The sequence below is a fragment of the Schistocerca serialis genome, chromosome 7, assembly GCF_023864345.2.
Source record: "Schistocerca serialis cubense isolate TAMUIC-IGC-003099 chromosome 7, iqSchSeri2.2, whole genome shotgun sequence".
NCBI classification, from domain to species: Eukaryota; Metazoa; Arthropoda; class Insecta; order Orthoptera; family Acrididae; genus Schistocerca; species Schistocerca serialis.
Window position 1 is genome coordinate 448,520,097 of NC_064644.1, and position 20,040 is coordinate 448,540,136.

Sequence of the window (20,040 nt, forward strand, 5' to 3'; positions counted from 1 at the left end):
AAAACTTGCATTACGGAAACCATGGCATCTTCAAAAGCAAAATACAACGAAAGGTAGCGAAAGGCGTACCAATCTTCGTCACTGCATTTCTCGAACACAGATCTATCATCAACTCTGTCAAAGAAATCGCATCCATCAACAATCGACTTATGACTATGCTCATTCAGAGCCGCTATAAAAGATATACACTCGAAAATACTTTGAGCAAAATTCACCAACATGACGTGAAAATACTAATGGGGGACTTCAACTCTCTATTTGGGACAGAAAAAACCTGTAGAAAAATAATTGGTACAAATTCAACACACCGAAACGCTTAGACCAACGGCTCACGTCTGACTGACATCTGCCAACAATTCAACCACAAAAGAATGTCTTCCCACTTTAGGAAGTAGTCTATTCCCAAGAAACATGTTTGGATACCAGATGCAAGCTGCTTTCGTTCGCCTTTCGAGACTCACTGAGAGCCAGATTTTTAATTCTTTTGTAGCAGAGCTACAAGCAGGCAGATACAAACGCAATAAGGGGATCGTAAAACAACGCTCGAGCAAAATGCGCCTTACTACTTTTAGTAACCCTTAGTGTCAGAGCGAAAAACTTACGGTGCCGCCAAATTCATAATGACGACATATTTTTTGCTGTTGTGAATACATAATTTTATCTATGAAATGCCACATTTTCATAATAATTGCGAACGATACAGGAGATGATGTAAATACAAATCTTTTCGAAGTCAAAAGTCGGTAATGTCCTACTAATTCGTGTTAAAATAGGCTCAATCGTCTTACAGATACTTAATGCTTTATTAAGATAGTCTGCTGTCGTGATGTTTCTGTAGTAAGCTGAATTTAATTTGCATTAGTACAGTGAATATTTTAATTGGATTTTCCATTAGTTTAGTAAACGCAACTGTAATCATCAAAGAGAAATTAATCAGCAAAAGAATTTTCTTTCACGATATCTGAAACGATCTGCCAATGCTAAAGTTGTTTACAAATTCTACGCCAGTAGAAACCTACTGGTTCTAACGATATCATTATACCAGAGTAGTTTTAAGAGTATTTTCGTCTAGAAATGAATTGCGTTGACGGTTGATCGATCAAGAGCGGGAAAGGTAAATCTTTACGAATATGTGACGAGAGGGACAAGTGCTTGAGAGAGGACTTCTCTATCAATACAAGTGCTTGAGAGACGACTTTAATTTCAATCTCCTGGAAAGTTTAGTTTCTCAAATCAAGAAGTGCGTTATCATACAGTAGCACATGTGATGTAGTTGTGTTGCTCGATGTTCTTACGCTAAGACCGAAAGGTGTCTCAGTTGTTGGCAACAAATTCCAGCTGTGTTGCACACAGACCTTGGGGCAGAATTCGTAGCCCAAAACACACTTTTGGAGCTAACAGATGTAAAATATTCTGTTCATACTACTCTTTGCTCGAGTTTATGTCTTTTGGAGGGGCTCAGCCTTTCATTTCTCCTTAGGAAGTTAACGATAAAGGCATCATAACACGTCACCAGTAACAGTACTGCATACGAATGCTCAATGAGCGACCTGATGGCGTTCAATAATAGTCACTCCGTTGATTTTTGTTGTTTAGAATTAGAGCATGCAGTACTCCTACACCAGACTTCTGAACTTTGCCTGTTGAATGCAAATGTCGCATGAGGTAAAATGGTAATCTATCACATATATCAGTAGTCGAGACTTCCTTAATGTGGAAAATGATTCATGCCAGAACGATCTTTGTTGAAACAAGAATATCTTTTTCTGGCGTATTTTCCCAAAATCAGTCGCTCCACACACAATTCAAATCTTTCTTGCTGCCTCCTCTGCGTTCACCCCTCTGTTGTACCAAAAGTAAATGTCGTGTTGCAGATGTTACACCTGTTTCCACTTGCGACTCAATTTTACAATGCTTAACTGTAGTCCATGATTTTCCAGTTTGCAAAATCCATTGCTTAACTGCCAGATGATAACTAGAACTTCAAACTCGAAAATGACAGTTGAGACACACACTGACAGCGTCTCGACGCGTTCACCTGGGCGGCGCCGGATTTCAGGCGGCGGGTGGCGTCTGGCCGGTGGCCGGTAGCTGCTGCAGCGCGAGGAAACGCTCGAGCGTAAGCTGTTATGATCGCGGCGCAGCCACTAGCTATCCTGCGGAATTGTTTCTGGAATATTTGTTATTGCTGTTGGGTAGAATGTTAAGCGAATTGTCTTCGATGTTCAGTCAGACTCATAACTATAGACCGACTGTGGTAAAAAAAAAAAAAGAAAAAGAAAAGAAATACAGTTGGACACGAACAGGCGACTATATGTTTAGAATGCACGACGCTTGCCACTAGACCACGGGCTCACGTAGTCCGACAACGTCTCGGAAGTAGATAACACTTCCTCCTGACTCTTCCGCATCTTGCAGTGTTGCCAGATTGTGCAGATTGCTGGACTTAGAGTTGTCAGGGGCTGTCAGTTTTATTGGCAACCTTAAGTGAATGAGTCTCTGTGGCGGCCGGCCGGCGGTCAGTTTTATTGTCTAAGACTGTACATCTGTCATTGTAATTGAAAAATTTTCCGCTTCATCTTAATATGGACATCCGTTCATTGATTGGTTGGAAGCACATCACCGCATTATTCAGTTCTTCAGCGACCACAAAACCTGTTCCAAAGGTATTAATCCTCCCACCACTATAGAAGATAGTGAAATTTACTGCATCCATTATGTCACTCCCCTTCCACCTAATTTCTTGGAGAGCCAATATTTTTATACTGTAGTTGCTTACTTGTGTTAGCAGCTGACGTAGGGCTCCAGCTCGGTATAGGCTTCGCACATTCCATGTTCTTATGTATAGGGTGTCCAGAAAAGGGCTCCCTGATTTCAAAATTAAATGTCTCGAAAACAGAGATCGATAGATTAATGGAGTAAACGGTATGTTTATTGTGAACGCTGTAAGAAGTTTATACAGCAGTTTGAAATAATACACTCCTGGAAATGGAAAAAAGAACACATTGACACCGGTGTGTCAGACCCACCATACTTGCACCGGACACTGCGAGAGGGCTGTACAAGCAATGATCACACGCACGGCACAGCGGACACACCAGGAACCGCGGTGTTGGCCGTCGAATGGCGCTAGCTGCGCAGCATTTGTGCACCGCCGCCGTCAGTGTCAGCCAGTTTGCCGTGGCATACGGAGCTCCATCGCAGTCTTTAACACTGGCAGCATGCCGCGACAACGTGGACGTGAACCGTATGTGCAGTTGACGGACTTTGAGCGAGGGCGTATAGTGGGCATGCGGGAGGCCGGGTGGACGACGTACCGCGAATTACTCAACACGTGGGGCGTGAGGTCTCCACAGTATATCGATGTTGTCGCCAGTGGTCGGCGGAAGGTGCATGTGCCCGTCGACCTGGGACCGGACCGCAGCGACGCACGGATGCACGCCAAGACCGTAGAATCCTTCGCAATGCCGTAGGGGACCGCACCGCCACTTCCCAGCAAATTAGGGACACTGTTGCTCCTGGGGTATCGGCGAGGACCATTCGCAACCGTCTCCATGAAGCTGGGCTACGGTCCCGCACACCGTTAGGCCGTCTTCCGCTCACGCCCCAACATCGTGCAGCCCGCCTCCAGTGGTGTCGCGACAGGCGTGAATGGAGGGACGAATGGAGACGTGTCGTCTTCAGCGATGAGAGTCGCTTCTGCCTTGGTGCCAATGATGGTCGTATGCGTGTTTGGCGCCGTGCAGGTGAGCGCCACAATCAGGACTGCATACGACCGAGGCACACAGGGCCAACACCCGGCATCATGGTGTGGGGAGCGATCTCCTACACTGGCCGTACACCACTGGTGATCGTCGAGGGGACACTGAATAGTGCACGGTACATCCAAACCGTCATCGAACCCATCGTTCTACCATTCCTAGACCGGCAAGGGAACTTGCTGTTCCAACAGGACAATGCACGTCCGCATGTATCCCGTGCCACCCAACGTGCTCTAGAAGGTGTAAGTCAACTACCCTGGCCAGCAAGATCTCCGGATCTGTCCCCCATTGAGCATGTTTGGGACTGGATGAAGCGTCGTCTCACGCGGTCTGCACGTCCAGCACGAACGCTGGTCCAACTGAGGCGCCAGGTGGAAATGGCATGGCAAGCCGTTCCACAGGACTACATCCAGCATCTCTACGATCGTCTCCATGGGAGAATAGCAGCCTGCATTGCTGCGAAAGGTGGATATACACTGTACTAGTGCCGACATTGTGCATGCTCTGTTGCCTGTGTCTATGTGCCTGTGGTTCTGTCAGTTTGATCATGTGATGTATCTGACCCTAGGAATGTGTCAATGAAGTTTCCCCTTCCTGGGACAATGAATTCACGGTGTTCTTATTTCAGTTTCCAGGAGTGTAGTTACAAAAGATGCTAACAGATGGTGCTGTGCGCTGTACAGGTCATATCAGCATACATAAGTGAAATAATCGTATGAAGACAATCTTTGCAAACAATCACATCACAATGTTTTCAGAATGTTCACCATTGGCACTACACAGGTGGCGCAAACGAAGAATGAAATTCGCCCTCACATTTCGTAGTGTCTCAACCGAAGTGGATTCACATGCCACAGAGATCGCCTATTCTAGCTCGTCCAGCGTGGCGGGATGTTTTGGGTAGACCATGTCTTTCACTGTGCCCCACAAAAAAGAAGTCACAGGGAGTCAAATGCGGCGAATATGGAGGCCAATCCATGACTGCACCAGTAAATTTGGGATATTCCAAATCAATGACTCGATTCCCGAAGTATTCCTCAAGAAAGTGAAAGACTTGTTCGATCCTATGTGGTTGGGCTCCATCTTGCATAGACCATTCAGTACCTGGTCGATCCTCTAACGCTTGCTGTGTGGCGAGAAATTGTTCCAATATTGTAACGTAACGTGCATCAGTGACCGTTTCTCGAATGAAAAAAGGGTCAATAATGCCTCTGCTGCATACTGCAGGCCACACAGTAACTTTAGGAGAATACAGGGGTTTCGCTTCACACCAATGTGGCTTTTCGGAACCCCAAAATCGCCAGTTCTGCTTATTCACGTATCCATTCAGGTGGAAGTGTGCTTCATCTGTAAACCAGATGCAGCCAACATCAAATCCTTCACTATCAATCATTGTGAGCATCTGATTAGCAAAGGCAACCCTTTGTTACACAGCACGTACGGGTATGGCCTGGTGCGTTTGAATTTTGAATGGAAACATGTGTATGCTCTTTCTCAGTATTTTCTGCGTGCTGGAACCCTTCAAACTAGTCTCAGATGCAATTCTACGGACGGATGGCATTGGATTTCGCTGAATAATTCCAGAAACTTTGGCGATATTTTCAGGCGTAACTGCGGTTTGCTTGCGGCCAACATGCCCCGCTAGATCGTTACGCTGCCTGTTCGTTGAAATTTTGCGAAGAGCGTACGAATGGTTTTCGCATCGGGTCCTTTTGGAACATTAAATCGTTGCCTGTGGTACTCTAGCACCAGAAAAACGCGTTGTTCAATGGAGTACATGGTTTTAATCTCTACCTTCGGTACGCTAACCTCCTTTCACGTTTCAATAGTGGAAATGATCGCTCTGGGCTTCGGATCACTATTTATACTAGGCATTACGTATGACGATTACAGCGCCATCTGTTAGCAGCTTTTCTAACTGTTATTTCAAACTGCTGTATAAACTTCTTACAGCTTTCACAATAAACATACCGTTTACTGCATTCCTCTATCGATCTTTGTTTTCGGGATATTTAATTTTGAAATCAGGGAGTCCTTTTCTGGACACCCTGTACAAACTTCTTATTCTTTTTTTTTTTTTTTGTTTGCTGGGGTCGTCATCGAAATATCTGTCCGGCTTATTCCTTTTGCTGGCATTCGCAACAATTGATGTTTTACATGCGGAGATTGTTAATCTTCCGCCCAACTATTTGTGGAGTTGCCCCTTAACAGCTCGCAGGATAGCTGGCTCCATGTTCAGGGGGCATCCTTAGCCTTAGTAGATCCCTCTACCAACTGCAAGGCAGCAGGTGATTTGTATTGGGTCTACTCCTTTAGGGAGACTGGCTTCACCACGTCTCTAGAGCCCTCCCTGTCCTATGTTGTAGGATGTTAAGAACGATTAGGGAGAGGGATAGGTTTAGGACAGGATCGGACAGGAGACAGACTGTTGTGGGACACACTTCGTCTGACTCCCCCCCCCCCCCCAACCCCCCCATTGGCCTGTCCGGCATGGGTGGCCCTTCTGGTAGCTACACTACCGCCGGCATAGCCTCGGGATCCAGATCACGCAAACCTCCTCGCGCGCACGGACAGTGCCTCGTTAAGGTAGTGTCTCCTAGGAGGAAGGTCAATGAAGGACAAACAGGTCGCATGAACGTCGCTTTACAGAAGGTGTTCGAAGTGAAACTCCTCATGGATTGAGTGGTTTTATCGAAGCACATGCTCTGGCAGTTCTCTCCTGTATATCGTAGACATAGTAAATATTCGGCGAAAATTCACTAACTATTGACCACTAGAATAACTTTGAGAGTATGACATTAGCTGAAAAGTTTAATATGTTTATAATAAATAACTTAATCTTTAACGCATAGGAGAAATATCCGGCAAAAGAAAGTTACTAACGAGGAAACGGAAATTCGTACTCTTGCCACTGTGATTCGAGATCCTTGTGCTAGTTCGCGTCAAATCGCAAGGGAATCTTGCGATTTGATGGAATGGTCTTGTGAGTGGCTCAAGACGAGGTGAAGGTGGTGTCGTTCATGCACTTTGTGGCGACTGTGTACTTCAAACGTCTCGGACTACTTTTGTTGCCCAGGCCACACTCATTCGTTTTTGGTTTACCTGTCTTGACTTTCGGTATCCTTGTGCGCTCTGTCGTATAAGTGAGCCAAATTTGTTATTGCGATCCGTCTGCCTGATCGCTAGACTGTGAGATTTCGGCATTTCTATCGTGGCCGCTATCGATTCACAGTCGTAGCCTCCACGTCTCGCCGCCCCTGCCGATATTGTTTTTGCCTTGACCTGTAAATTACTGATAAAAAAAGACTGAAAAGTACGATATGCTGTGTGATACGTAGTCACACTGATGTCATTGCTGTAATTACAAAAATCAGCATCTAATATGTTAGTAATCCTATATATCCCATCCCATATTCTATTTACAAACGGTTGAAAGATTTATCTTACAGCATGCATCCGATAACACAGTAAATGCTGGAACAGTCGCTGGAATTTTTTGACATTTTTAATTAACTATAAAATCAATGAGTTAGGCACTGCCATTTTGCTGTAGTTCGGCGGTCATTAGGATAAGGTATTATTGTGGTATCAGCAAAATAATAACGCCCAATTTTGCCATTTTCGTTGTTATATCAAAAACTGAATTTCGACACTGTATTAAATTAAAGAGAACAACGGGAGTAGAGCCTTATAAGCCCTTCTTTAACAAAGTAACCGTGTACCACAACATATCAGATACATTAACAGTAACAGTAATAGTTCTCTGTCACAGAGTTTTCTATTGTGCACTATAACTAGAAATTTATAAAAAATAGATTGTGTGAATGATTTAGCTTAGTGTGATCACTGTCTGAGGAGTTCCGAGGCTACCACATATTTTGTGTAGTTTCACTACTGCGGTGCATCCAAGCGTCTAACCCGTAAAAGCATAAAATCCTATGGGACAACTTTTATATGTGTGTATGGAGGCTAAATGGGATCGTATTTTGATGTTTATTGTGGCGATATAAATTATAGCGCCAATCAGTAATATAATCGACAAATCTTTCTTTCTCAATTTCCAAGGGATACTGACAAAGTAAGTCAATAAAGTTAGGAATAACAAATTCTCATTTTTGGATGGCTTATTTTGCTTTCAGGGAAGCGTGAATGCATTCATTCACTCCTACTTCGGCTCTTAATGAGAATCACGAAATGTCAATCAACAATTCATAATGTTGCTACAGCATAAAAATGTCTGGACCTTTTCCGATTGCAGACAAGCAATCGATAACTGTTTCAAGAGGGCATAGTTAGTTTCGTATTTCAATATCTCAAAACTATAGGCATATATACCGGTATGTTTTGCTTCTTTTACCTAGTAAACCGAGTAAGGGAACGCATAGTGGCGAGTAATTACTTTCTTGTCGTGAATCAACAGCCAACATATTGTTAAAATCTGAATGACATAAGAAGATCATGCAAGCAAGGACACGGTCTGGGTTGCATAACGCTACATTGTGTGTGCATAAACGAATAGATAATCATAATATTTTACAGATAGTGTGCAGTAGTTGTGTTTTTTCCATTCCGTAATCGTTTATTTCACTCCCGAGGAGGAGGAAGTGGCTTATACACTGAAACCCGTTAATGGTGACATCGGACAGGCATGCGCCTGGAGCATTCGATTGAGTCCACTGACATATGTTTCATTACAGAACTAGGCTACCATGTATACTACGCACCAAAGACAGCACATGATTCTTCTCATATATGAAATGAGGAGGAAAACCATTAACAATCTCAGTAACATTAACTTCAGTTTCTGCAAAATATTGGCTGGAGCTCCATCGGCCATTTTATCGATAATTACCCACAAAAACAGTACAAAATAAGAATGTCAGACCACACGCCTCAGAACAAACGGAACATATAAAAAATTATTAACCACTACGCTTCGTCCATTCCAGTACACGGATTTATCCTAACAGACAACGCATGATATCTGGAAGCTATAATCGTCATAGTTTGACTTTAAGCTGAACCAGCACAGTACGTAAGGAACAGATACCCTCCAGGTACATTAACTTAACGTACTCCAAACAATCAGAAACAGGATAACACAGAGAGGTACCAACCCATACTTCAGTATGTGCTAGTGTATATAAGAAAATGTAACTGTTTCTTTCGTTTTCTTTTTTTTGGTCTGCATCCACGGCGGCACTCCCATTTCATCTAGTCATCGAATACGGATCCTACTAGTCCGTTCAATCAAACAAAGAAAGAAGAGACAACATCATCCTAGGTCGTACCTACAAAAGGGTAGACACCAGACACCAGATACGCACAATGCACAAAAACAGGTGCTTCTATAAACAGTGACAGGGCACGAAGCACGAAAGTAGTTTGTGAATACTAGGTAGTTCAAATGGCTCTGAGCAATATCGGACTTAACATCTGAGGTCATCAGTCCCCTAGAACTTAACTACTGCCGGCCGCGGTGGCCGTGAGGTTCTGGCGCTGCAGTCCGGAACCGCGGGACTGCTACGGTCGCAGGTTCGAATCCTGCCTCGGGCATTGGTGTGTGTGATGTCCTTAGGTTGGTTAGGTATAAGTAGTTCTAAGTTCTAGGGGACTTATGACCTAAGATGTTGAGTCCCATAGTGCTCAGAGCCATTTGAACTTAACTACTTAAACCTAACTAAGGACATCACACACATTCATGCCCGAGGCAGGATTCGAATCTGCGACCGTGGCGGGCGCGCGGTTCCAGACTGAAGCGCCTAGAATAGCTCGGCCACTGCGGCCGGCAATACTCTGTAGTATCAGTATCAACACACGACCTGCTCATGCAACAAGGCACACAGAATCTTAGTTTCGTTCGTTAATAAGCACCTTCAGAACCAGTCTGCCGTGGGGTACACAATTCAAGTGCCACAGGAAAAAAGATCAGTCATCCATAAGCACTGCATATGAATGGACAGAATACAGGCCAGGTGGTAACGTTGCAGGAACACAGTCTCAGTGACACTGCATCATCCAGAAACAATCTCCACGTCCAGCCGGCGAGTTATACTCATGTCCAACACTCCGGTAAGCCACTTGCTCGTCCACAACACAACTGCACAGCTCCGCTGCGTCCGCCTCTCGTTTCCTTCTGATGCCACCACCAGGACTCCTTTCCCTCCTAATGCCTGTGAACCCAAAGGAGGTTGCCTCACTACCGAGAGGAAACGTGGCCAACCTAAACTCATAGTGCCGTATCCACCTTCCCCCCCCCCCCCTCCTCTTTGCGATTCAGAGACAAACCCGGCCCAGAGAAGGGAAGAAAGTAATCCTTTAGCCCCCAAGGTCCAACTTTGTCTGAGACAAAGTCCCCATGGTCGGTAACTGATGCAAGGAACTCCTGGATCTCAAAAGACCCCTTACATCAGGCTATCAATTTCTTGGAAATCTTATCTGAAGCCGTACTCGCCCCCAGAAAATTGCGGACCCAGACTGTGTCTCCAGTCTTATAAGATTAGGACCGCGGCCCCTTCCTATGTTGCCTGGCTTTCTTTCTATGTGCCTTCTGGTTATTCCTCCCGGCACACCTACAATGTGCTACTACCGGCTGTACATCCTTCCCTTCAAGTAACAAGTCTTTAATGGATCATGAATTCAACATTGTCGAGTGGAGCGGCCAACCGATATCCCAGAAGAAACCCGACGGGTGTAGACTGATGGCTCTCGTGGCGTATTAAACGCCATCATTAGCCAGTGCAGTGAGCAGTCCCATCCTCTTTGATAAGTACAATAGTATCCAATTAAGGCAGCTTTGAGATTCCTATTCAGGCTCCGATCATAGGAGTTACTGGGATAACAGGGATTCGTGATTATATGGCAAATACCCGTCCCAAGGCCAAATAGTCTAAACCTATGTCCAGTAAAGGCGTTTGCATTATCAGTAACCAGGGTTTGGGATGGCCCAAAAGTCCCAAATACTCCTTGTAACTTCGGTACAAACAACTGCGCAGTTGCTCCCCAAATCGGTTAGAGCCAGACACAGACAAACCTCATAAAGGCATCCACACATACTAAAATATACCTATTCCCTGCTTCAGATCTAGGCAGTGCCCCAACCAAATCGACATAAATCCTTTTAAAAGGTTTCATGACCATACGGTCAATTCTGCTATTTCGTCTAGGCTCTCTCGTGGCAAATACTTCACAATTATGCACCCTTGTCTGTATTTCCTTATCGATCCACACCGAAATGAATCTTTCATGGATCGTCTCCCTAGTTTTATACACAGTAAGGCGACCCCACCACCAGTGACATGTGGAAATTTTTACACGAAAGCAGAATTAGTTCCTTAGGCCCTACTACTTTGGGTACAACATCACCCTGTGTCCAGCAACACACTACACGATCAACTAAGGTGTATGGCTCAACCGTCTCTCCCTCCTGCAGCATCTTAATATCCCTAATACCTCCGTCGGTGACCTGGAACTCCCTGGTGTCGCGGAATAACTGAGTAATCTGAATAACGATCGACACAACCATAGCCTTCCCTAAAAACCCGCCTGGCCATCTTTCATACTCCATTTCCTCTTCATTCACGCCAAACATACGGCTCAACCCATTCGCCACAATATTTTCGGAACCCTGGCTACAGTTAATCTCTGTTTTGAATGCCAAAATCCGCATTGCCCACCTTGATATGCGACCGGCCTTCCTCAATCTAGCCAACATCAAGTTATGTGCCTGGTTGTCGCTTTCGAGAATGTACTTCCTGTGCTCGAGGGAGTACATGAATTGCTCCGTAATGAAAGGTCCGCCAAGAATTCTAGTTGGAGTAGCTCTTCTCGAGGTCATTCAGTCCTCTTGAGGTATTAACAATCGCTTTCTCCCTTGCCATTCCAGGAGCAATACCGCCACAACTCCTAAAGCTGATGTGTCGGTTTGCAGGACGAATTCACTATTGAAATCCGGTAAAGCTAACACCGGTGCCAATTGTAATGCCTCCTTTAATGTTTGAATGAACTCTCCTTTGATGATCCCCACATGAACTTACATCGCTTCTTGCGCGACTCGTGAATCGGAGACGTCTTTTTGGCAAATGCCTACAGTCCATGCCACCTCCTTAATATTCTTCACAATAAAGGATGGCAGCCAATAACAGTTGCAGGATAGAATTTTTTTATTAAAACTCTTGACCAAGGTTTCGGTACATATAAATATACCTTCATCAGAAGTAAAAATTTCCTGAATAGAAAGACACATTCATTAGAAAATCCATATCAACGAAAGTGAGAAACAGAAGCTTAAATAACGGTGAAACTGCTAAAGTAATATTCCTTAATATTCCGTCGGGTGGGAAATTGAATCAAATGGGTCAAATGGCTCTGAGCACTATGGGCTTTAACAGCTGAGGTCATCAGTCCCCTAGAACAGAACTAATTAAACCGAACTAACCTAAGGACATCACACACATCCATGCCCGAGGCAGGATTCGAACCTGCGACTGTAGCCGTCGTGCGGTTCCAAACTGACGCGCCTAGAACCGCTCGGCCACTCCGGCCAGCATTATTGAATCCTGTCGTTGCCAATGCAAATTCCCTCTTCCGATACAATATGACTCAAAAATTTGATACATCAGCAAAAGGTACCTCACGGGAACTAACCGTGAGCCATGCCTCTCTCAGTCGTCGAAACACCTCCCGCGAATGCTGAACATGTTCATGTACCGATTTACTGTACACTATTAGAACATCCAAAGAATGGTAACCGAACTTAAACTTGATATCCGAAAACACCCCCTCCCCCCCAGTGGCCAGTTAAAAGGGCGGTGAATTCAAACAAATTCCCATCGGTCGCGAAGGCAGTAATGGACTTCGAGCCATCTTCCGAGAGAACCTGGTTATATTCCTGATTCAAATTCATGCCGTAAAGAGCTTAGCCCACATGAACCACCCGAAGCACGTATGCAAGTCTGGCAAAGACCCCCATCCGAAAATAACCTTGTTAACATCACAGTAGTCCACAACCAGGCGAAACTCACTACTGGCCTTTGATACAAAACATATCGGCACAACTTAGGGTGACATAAACGGCTGTACCACCCTCTTCTCTAACATACCGTCAACATGTTCCTTCTACAGTTTCATTTTTGGTGGAGATAGCCTATACGGCAATTTCACCTCAATGCGATAGTGAATTAATGCGATCTCTCCCAGTACTTCAGTCCACACTTCAGGAAATTCTTCACAGACTGCCTTGATTACGTCTTGAAGAAAACCATCGAGGTTATCCATTGGACGAGCTAACTAAGTTCGGTCTTTTCCTCCTTCCATTTACAGAGCCAGTCATCGTGACTAATGCCCTTTTCTCACGCCGAAAACACCCCAGTAGAACCTGAAGATTAAATTTGAAATAAATCTGCTTCCCTGTCCACTCGGGAATAAGGCCCATCCTACTAATAAAATCGGCTCCCAACCTTGATTCTGTTGCCAAGTTCTCGATCAGTCTCATACTCACCTTCAACAAATAATGTCCCACCATGACTTTAGTTCGCAGAAAATCCTTTCACACCCAAACTCGATCTGTCCACCGCCAAACATTCTTCAGAGTCGGTTCCTAAATTTCCCCATTTCCACTCTGCCCCATGATCTCTTCCATCTCATGTGCCCCTTCTACCACAAATACGATATGATATTTTCGCGACTCACTTTTCTTCTTCTTTACGTAATTACCCATCACCTAGACCGCCTGCTGCCGGTGCCTAGTTTACCGAAGGTACCGTGCAACTCCAGTCTCGAGTTCGCGATGTCTTCTGGGCATCAACGAGTTCCGTGGCCTGCGACTGCCTGTTCATTATTTGTAATTGATCGTAAGTGATAGGAGTCCCACGAACTATCTCCTTCTGTATAGTCTCTACATTTAAACTGCCCAAAATAAACTGAAGCGCCAAAGAAATTGGAGCAGGCATGTGTATTCAAATACAGAGACATGTAAACAGGCAACACCTGTACAAGACAACACGTGTCTAGCTTACTTGTTAGTTCTATTGCTGCTCAAAAGTTCTTTGAGCTCTACAGATCCTACTTTTCTGAATTCTAATTGGTTGGTCCTCGTTTTCACACAGCACCACCAAAAATTCTCATTTGGATCGCCACACTTGGCAACATTTCTCTACGCTTCTTATAGTGGCTGATCCATTTTACTGATTTGGTGCTCTACAATCTGAATCCATTTCTTACTACTGGATTCCTTCTACACATCGATGAATTTTCGCACGCTACTGTCTGCTGCTGTAACGTGTTTGATACATTTCTTTATCTGATGTACAAGACTGCCGATTCTCTCATCAGTTGTCACCTCCTTCTGCTGTATTACGCCCTCAGTTTTCTTGCCGCCCTATTGACTTACATCCTTGAGTACGCACTTTAGTATTGATTCTGCTTCGGCAATTTCATCTGCACCGCAGCGACCTGTCATTCCATCTGGCAGTGTTTAATTCGAATTTCCGCCTGTCTTGTCATCCCCACTTTACGCCATTCAATTATTCAGCTTCAAGCTTCCTCTGTCCTAATTTCAATTCGGTTTGTACTTTTTTCTAAAATATCTAGATTTTCTAATTTTCTGTCAACTGTTTTAAATTCTTTTATTGTTGTGATTTGCTTCCTGATGGACACATTTCCTCTGTAGTATCTGTATTTACCAATGGAATTTCCGATTCTACTATACCCGCAGTTGTCTCCTCCTCTAGTACAACGCTACTTCAAACTACCTTTATAACTGTCTCGTCAATGGAAGGCATCTCAGAATGTTTCAATGTCAGTGAAGCTCAAATAAGCATAAGCAGTCTTACAACAGAGGGACTGAAACCAGTCGCCTCCAGAACAAATCAGAGATACGGATGCTGGTTGGAACTTTTTGGTGTAAAGGTTTAATTGGAGCACAGTTATGCGTCTCGAAGGGACAAGTTTTGAAGAAGTATTCTGATAGGATTTATTGGTCACCTCAAGCAAGAAATGTGCTATGCGTTAGCATAAATTGTGCCACGTGCCATATTGTGATGAATCCGTATCCCTTTGGCAAACCGATTCACGAAATTTATTGATTCTTTCTTAGAATTGGCCAAGAATATAAAATCGTTGAGTTGCCCACCAACACCAAATACCCATCAACGACTGTCCAGAGACTAGACTAAGTCGAGTTGACTATTGCGGACTGGGAAGGGCATCTAGGTGGCTATCAAGATAAAGAAACCGTAATACGTTCACATTCCAGGCAGGAGAAGCATAAGTGTAAGATATACAACCGAAGTACATTCCCATCTCTACACTACTTTGCAGTGGAAACACAATGTGATGACGTGAGAGAAACATAAATTTCTCAAATTGGTGGACTTGATCCCAAATAATGACGTCACTTGATATAATGCCCCGGCGCCAAACGATGAGTGAATTCAATATCAGGAATATTTCACAGGGAAACATTTGCTTCAGCAACTTTTAATAGAACTGATTAGATTATTATCAACATTCATATCCAGGAGCCTCTAACAATTCCAAAGAACAGTTCCAAAGAAAAACCTCGTATGTGGAAAAGGTTTGAGGCCCTATAGTGTAATAACAACTTACACATAGTGCTTCCACGTTCCTGTTTCAAGAAATATGATACAAGCTAAATGTGGGAATAACTCCAACATATGGCTCCTCATCAACTTTGGTCTTGACTAGCTTAGGAAATGTAGAATGGATTACAAATCGATTGGTAGGTTATGTTCAGTTTAGTGTGTACATTGATCAGGAAAACCACTGCACCCACTGACGTACTATCGATGTAAAACAGTCCGTACGATAGCACCTTCACCTGGAAAGGTATCACTGATAGTCAGACACACGCATGGTGCGTGCAGCATCTGTGTGTTTGCTGTACGTGTGTAGAATTGGGAAGGGGCGCAGTCAAACTGAGTCTGACTGACGGAAGATTATGATGGCCCTGAGGTTTCTCGGAAACTGGACGACTTGTTTGGTGTTCGAGAAAATCTGTGGGGAGTGTCTTCAATACGTGATGAAAATTAAGTGAAACCACGTCCAGATGTCATGGGGTTGGGCAGCCATCCCTCACTACAGATGTCGAATGTCATAGACTGGGTAGACTGGTAAAACAGGATAGGTGGCGAACTGCAACGGAACTGATAACACACTTTAATGCAGTTAAAAGATAAATATGTGAACATAGTGCAATGAACACTTCTAACAATAGGCCATGCATGTTCCAACGTTAACACCACAACAACAGCAACTGCGAGTGAAATGGACAAGTGAGCATCAGTACAGGATGTCTGCGCGGTGGCAGAGAGTTTCATGGTCTGATGAACCCCATACCTTCTTCATCATGGTGATGGAATGGCTCTGAGCACTATGGGACTTAACATCTGAGGTCATCAGTCCCCTAGATCTTAGAACTTTTTAAATCGAACTAACCTACGAACATCACACACATCCATGCCCGAGGCAGGACTCGAACCTGCGTCTACAGCGGTCACGCGGTTGCAGACTGAAGCGCCTAGGACCGTTCGGCCACACCGGCTGGTGTCCTGGTGGTGGGAGGGTGTGAATCCATCGTCTTCCAGAGGAATGGATCCTTGAGACGTCTACAGCGGAATAGAGACAAACTGACGGCGGCTCCACTATGCTCTGGGGAACACTCCATAGGTCCAGTGGAGCTCATGTGAGGCATCACGACTGCGAAGGAGTATTCTACACCCATCGCAGAAGACATGCACACCTTCACGACGATTATCTCTCCCGACGGCAATGCCGTTTCTCAACAGGATATGCGCAATATCACAAGGCCAGAATGTGATGAAGTGGTTCCAGGAAAGTAGTGGTGAATTTCAGTTATTGTGCTGTCCCTCCAAATCGCCAGAAAAACCCTATCCAACACATCTCTGATGTGACTGAGTGTGGTGCCAAAGCTCATGGCTCCTCATCCCAGGAATTCACGGGAATTAAATGACTTGTGGTATCAACTCACTCCAGCGTCCTACCAAAGCCTCGCTGCTTCCATGTCACGATGCGTCACCGCTGTTATCCGTACCAAATATGGACGTAAGGGCTAATAGGTAGGTGGTCATAAAGTTGTGGCTGATCAGTGTACGCACTGGTTAGATGTTATTGTATTCTTAGAGGATAGAGGGCAAGGTTTAGTGCTGGTATGAAGCTCAACGAATAAAAACCTATCTATTGAGGAACAGCAAGGAGATCCCAAACAGAATAACATTGTACCTCAGAAATTATATGGAAAATATATTTCTGCAGCTGATGAGTTGTATTTAAAAGTTTCAGAGGAATTGAACCTGAGTGTTCAACTGCCACTAACTATCAGTTCTTGGGAGCTGTTTGGATATATCATACTACATACTACTTCCAGGAAAGACTGAATATTTAAACCGCTTTTCATTTAGGAATGTCTCAATTCATTATGTTATTTTGCTAGGACTGCACTCTGACAGGATTCCAAGTGTATTTGCCAATTATGAACTAACTAACGGTAATGTTTTCGTTAATTCAGATTTCTTTGGCAATAGTGGTTACAACCTGATGTTTGATGTGTATGCAAGGATTTTCTGTTCTTACTATGAGCATATTAAGCAAATGAATTCGAATTGAAGCCTAGACAAATATTTCTTGAATTAGCATACAAAGGCTGCTCTATTAAATAGTGAAATCTGGAATAACGTATGTGCATACAGAATTTGCATCTTCTGAAAATTTCCTCAAAGATACTGCAGTATTTGTATTACTGCCCCAGGCATGTGTGATTAATTATTCACTTGCCATGGCCATTGTGCAACGAGCTGTACAACATGTACATCTGCTGCAGTGTATCTAAAGCTCACTTCATAGTGAGAACATTGTACAAACACTCACGAATTTTACAATGAAAGTGGGAAATTTGTGTTTTAGGATATAGCCTTCATTGTATTTTCCAATGTCGGACATATTACCATGGCATTCGGCACAAAATTTGCATCACTGAATCTATTCAGAAATGGTAAGTGTCCTGAGAAACGTGATACAGCATTTTGATTAAAGTGGAATTACCATGGAATACACACATATGATACCAGGCGATCTACACTCCTGGAAATGGATATAAGAACACCGTGAATTCATTGTCCCAGGAAGGGGAAACTTTATTGACACATTCCTGGGGTCGGACACATCACATGATCACACTGACAGAACCACAGGCACATAGACACAGGCAACAGAGCATGCACAATGTCGGCACTAGTACAGTGTGTATCCACCTTTCGCAGCAATGCAGGCTGCTATTCTCCCATGGAGACGATCGTAGAGATGCTGGATGTAGTCCTGTGGAACGGCTTGCCATGCCATTTCCACCTGGCGCCTCAGTTGGACCAGCGTTCGTGCTGGACGTGCAGACCGCGTGAGACGACGCTTCATCCAGTCCCAAACATGCTCAATGGGGGACAGATCCGGAGATCTTGCTGGCCAGGGTAGTTGACTTACACCTTCTAGAGCACGTTGGGTGGCACGGGATACATGCGGACGTGCATTGTCCTGTTGGAACAGCAAGTTCCCTTGCCGGTCTAGGAATGGTAGAACGATGGGTTCGATGACGGTTTGGATGTACCGTGCACTATTCAGTGTCCCCTCGACGATCACCAGTGGTGTACGGCCAGTTAGGAGATCGCTCCCCACACCATGATGCCGGGTGTTGGCCCTGTGTGCCTCGGTCGTATGCAGTCCTGATTGTGGCGCTCACCTGCACGGCGCCAAACACGCATACGACCATCATTGGCACCAAGGCAGAAGCGACTCTCATCGCTGAAGACGACACGTCTCCATTCGTCCCTCCATTCACGCCTGTCGCGACACCACTGGAGGCGGGCTGCACGATGTTGGGGCGTGAGCGGAAGACGGCCTAACGGTGTGCGGGACCGTAGCCCAGCTTCATGGAGACGGTTGCGAATGGTCCTCGCCGATACCCCAGGGGCAACAGTGTCCCTAATTTGCTGGGAAGTGGCGGTGCGGTCCCCTACGGCACTGCGTAGGATCCTACGGTCTTGGCGTGCATCCGTGCGTCGCTGCGGTCCGGTCCCAGGTCGACGGGCACGTGCACCTTCCGCCGACCACTGGCGACAACATCGATGTACTGTGGAGACCTCACGCCCCACGTGTTGAGCAATTCGGCGGTACGTCCACCCGGCCTCCCGCATGCCCACTATACGCCCTCGCTCAAAGTCCGTCAACTGCACATACGGTTCACGTCCACGCTGTCACGGCATGCTACCAGTGTTAAAGACTGCGATGGAGCTCCGTATGCCACGGCAAACTGGCTGACACTGACGGCGGCGGTGCACAAATGTTGCGCAGCTAGCGCCATTCGACGGCCAACACCGCGGTTCCTGGTGTGTCCGCTGTGCCGTGCGTGTGATCATTGCTTGTACAGCCCTCTCGCAGTGTCCGGAGCAAGTATGGTGGGTCAATGTGTTCTTTTTTCCATTTCCAGGAGTGTATGTTACACCATTAGTACGGGGAAGTATCATCTGTAATAGCTGGTATTTAGGTTGAAATGATGTTTTACAAAACACACACACACACATGCTCAAAGTAAAAATCATCAGGAAGTTTTAGCAATGGCATAGTAATACACGTCTTGTTCCACTCTGGTGGGGTCACTACTATTGATTATAAGAGTATATTATCAGGAACGAGTACTCCATTCTCCAGATTCCCTCTAGCATTCAGTGGTATTGTGGGACCAGTCACTTACTACGAAGTCATTGAGACACGTGTGTTTCGTCCACACAGCCAAGGTATAGCATGTACGTTTACAGAAGAATACAAAGGATTTTATAGAGAAGACAGCACATATTTGCGGCTCTTACACTTTTTTAAAAAAATGTAAACTATTCCATATACGACGTGTGGCTATGAAGTAATGGGAGTGATGCTGTTTGGGAGACACAACACAGACACCAAAGATGGATGACCAATGGTTGTGAGGCGTCAAACCTCATCAGTAAAATGCAACATCTCTGCCGTCTGTAGACAAATCACCGTAACATTTAAACATTGGAGGTATATCAATCAACAACGACTATTCAAAAAGTTTGGTAACAACTTTACACATGAACTTCTCATTGCATAATAGAATTGATTTGAAATGCATATTTTAATGCCACACATATTAAATAAATACTTCAGATATGTAGTATCTGAGTTTAATGCAAAAATTTGAGGTACATCGGTAGTGTACTTTGCGATGTTTTCG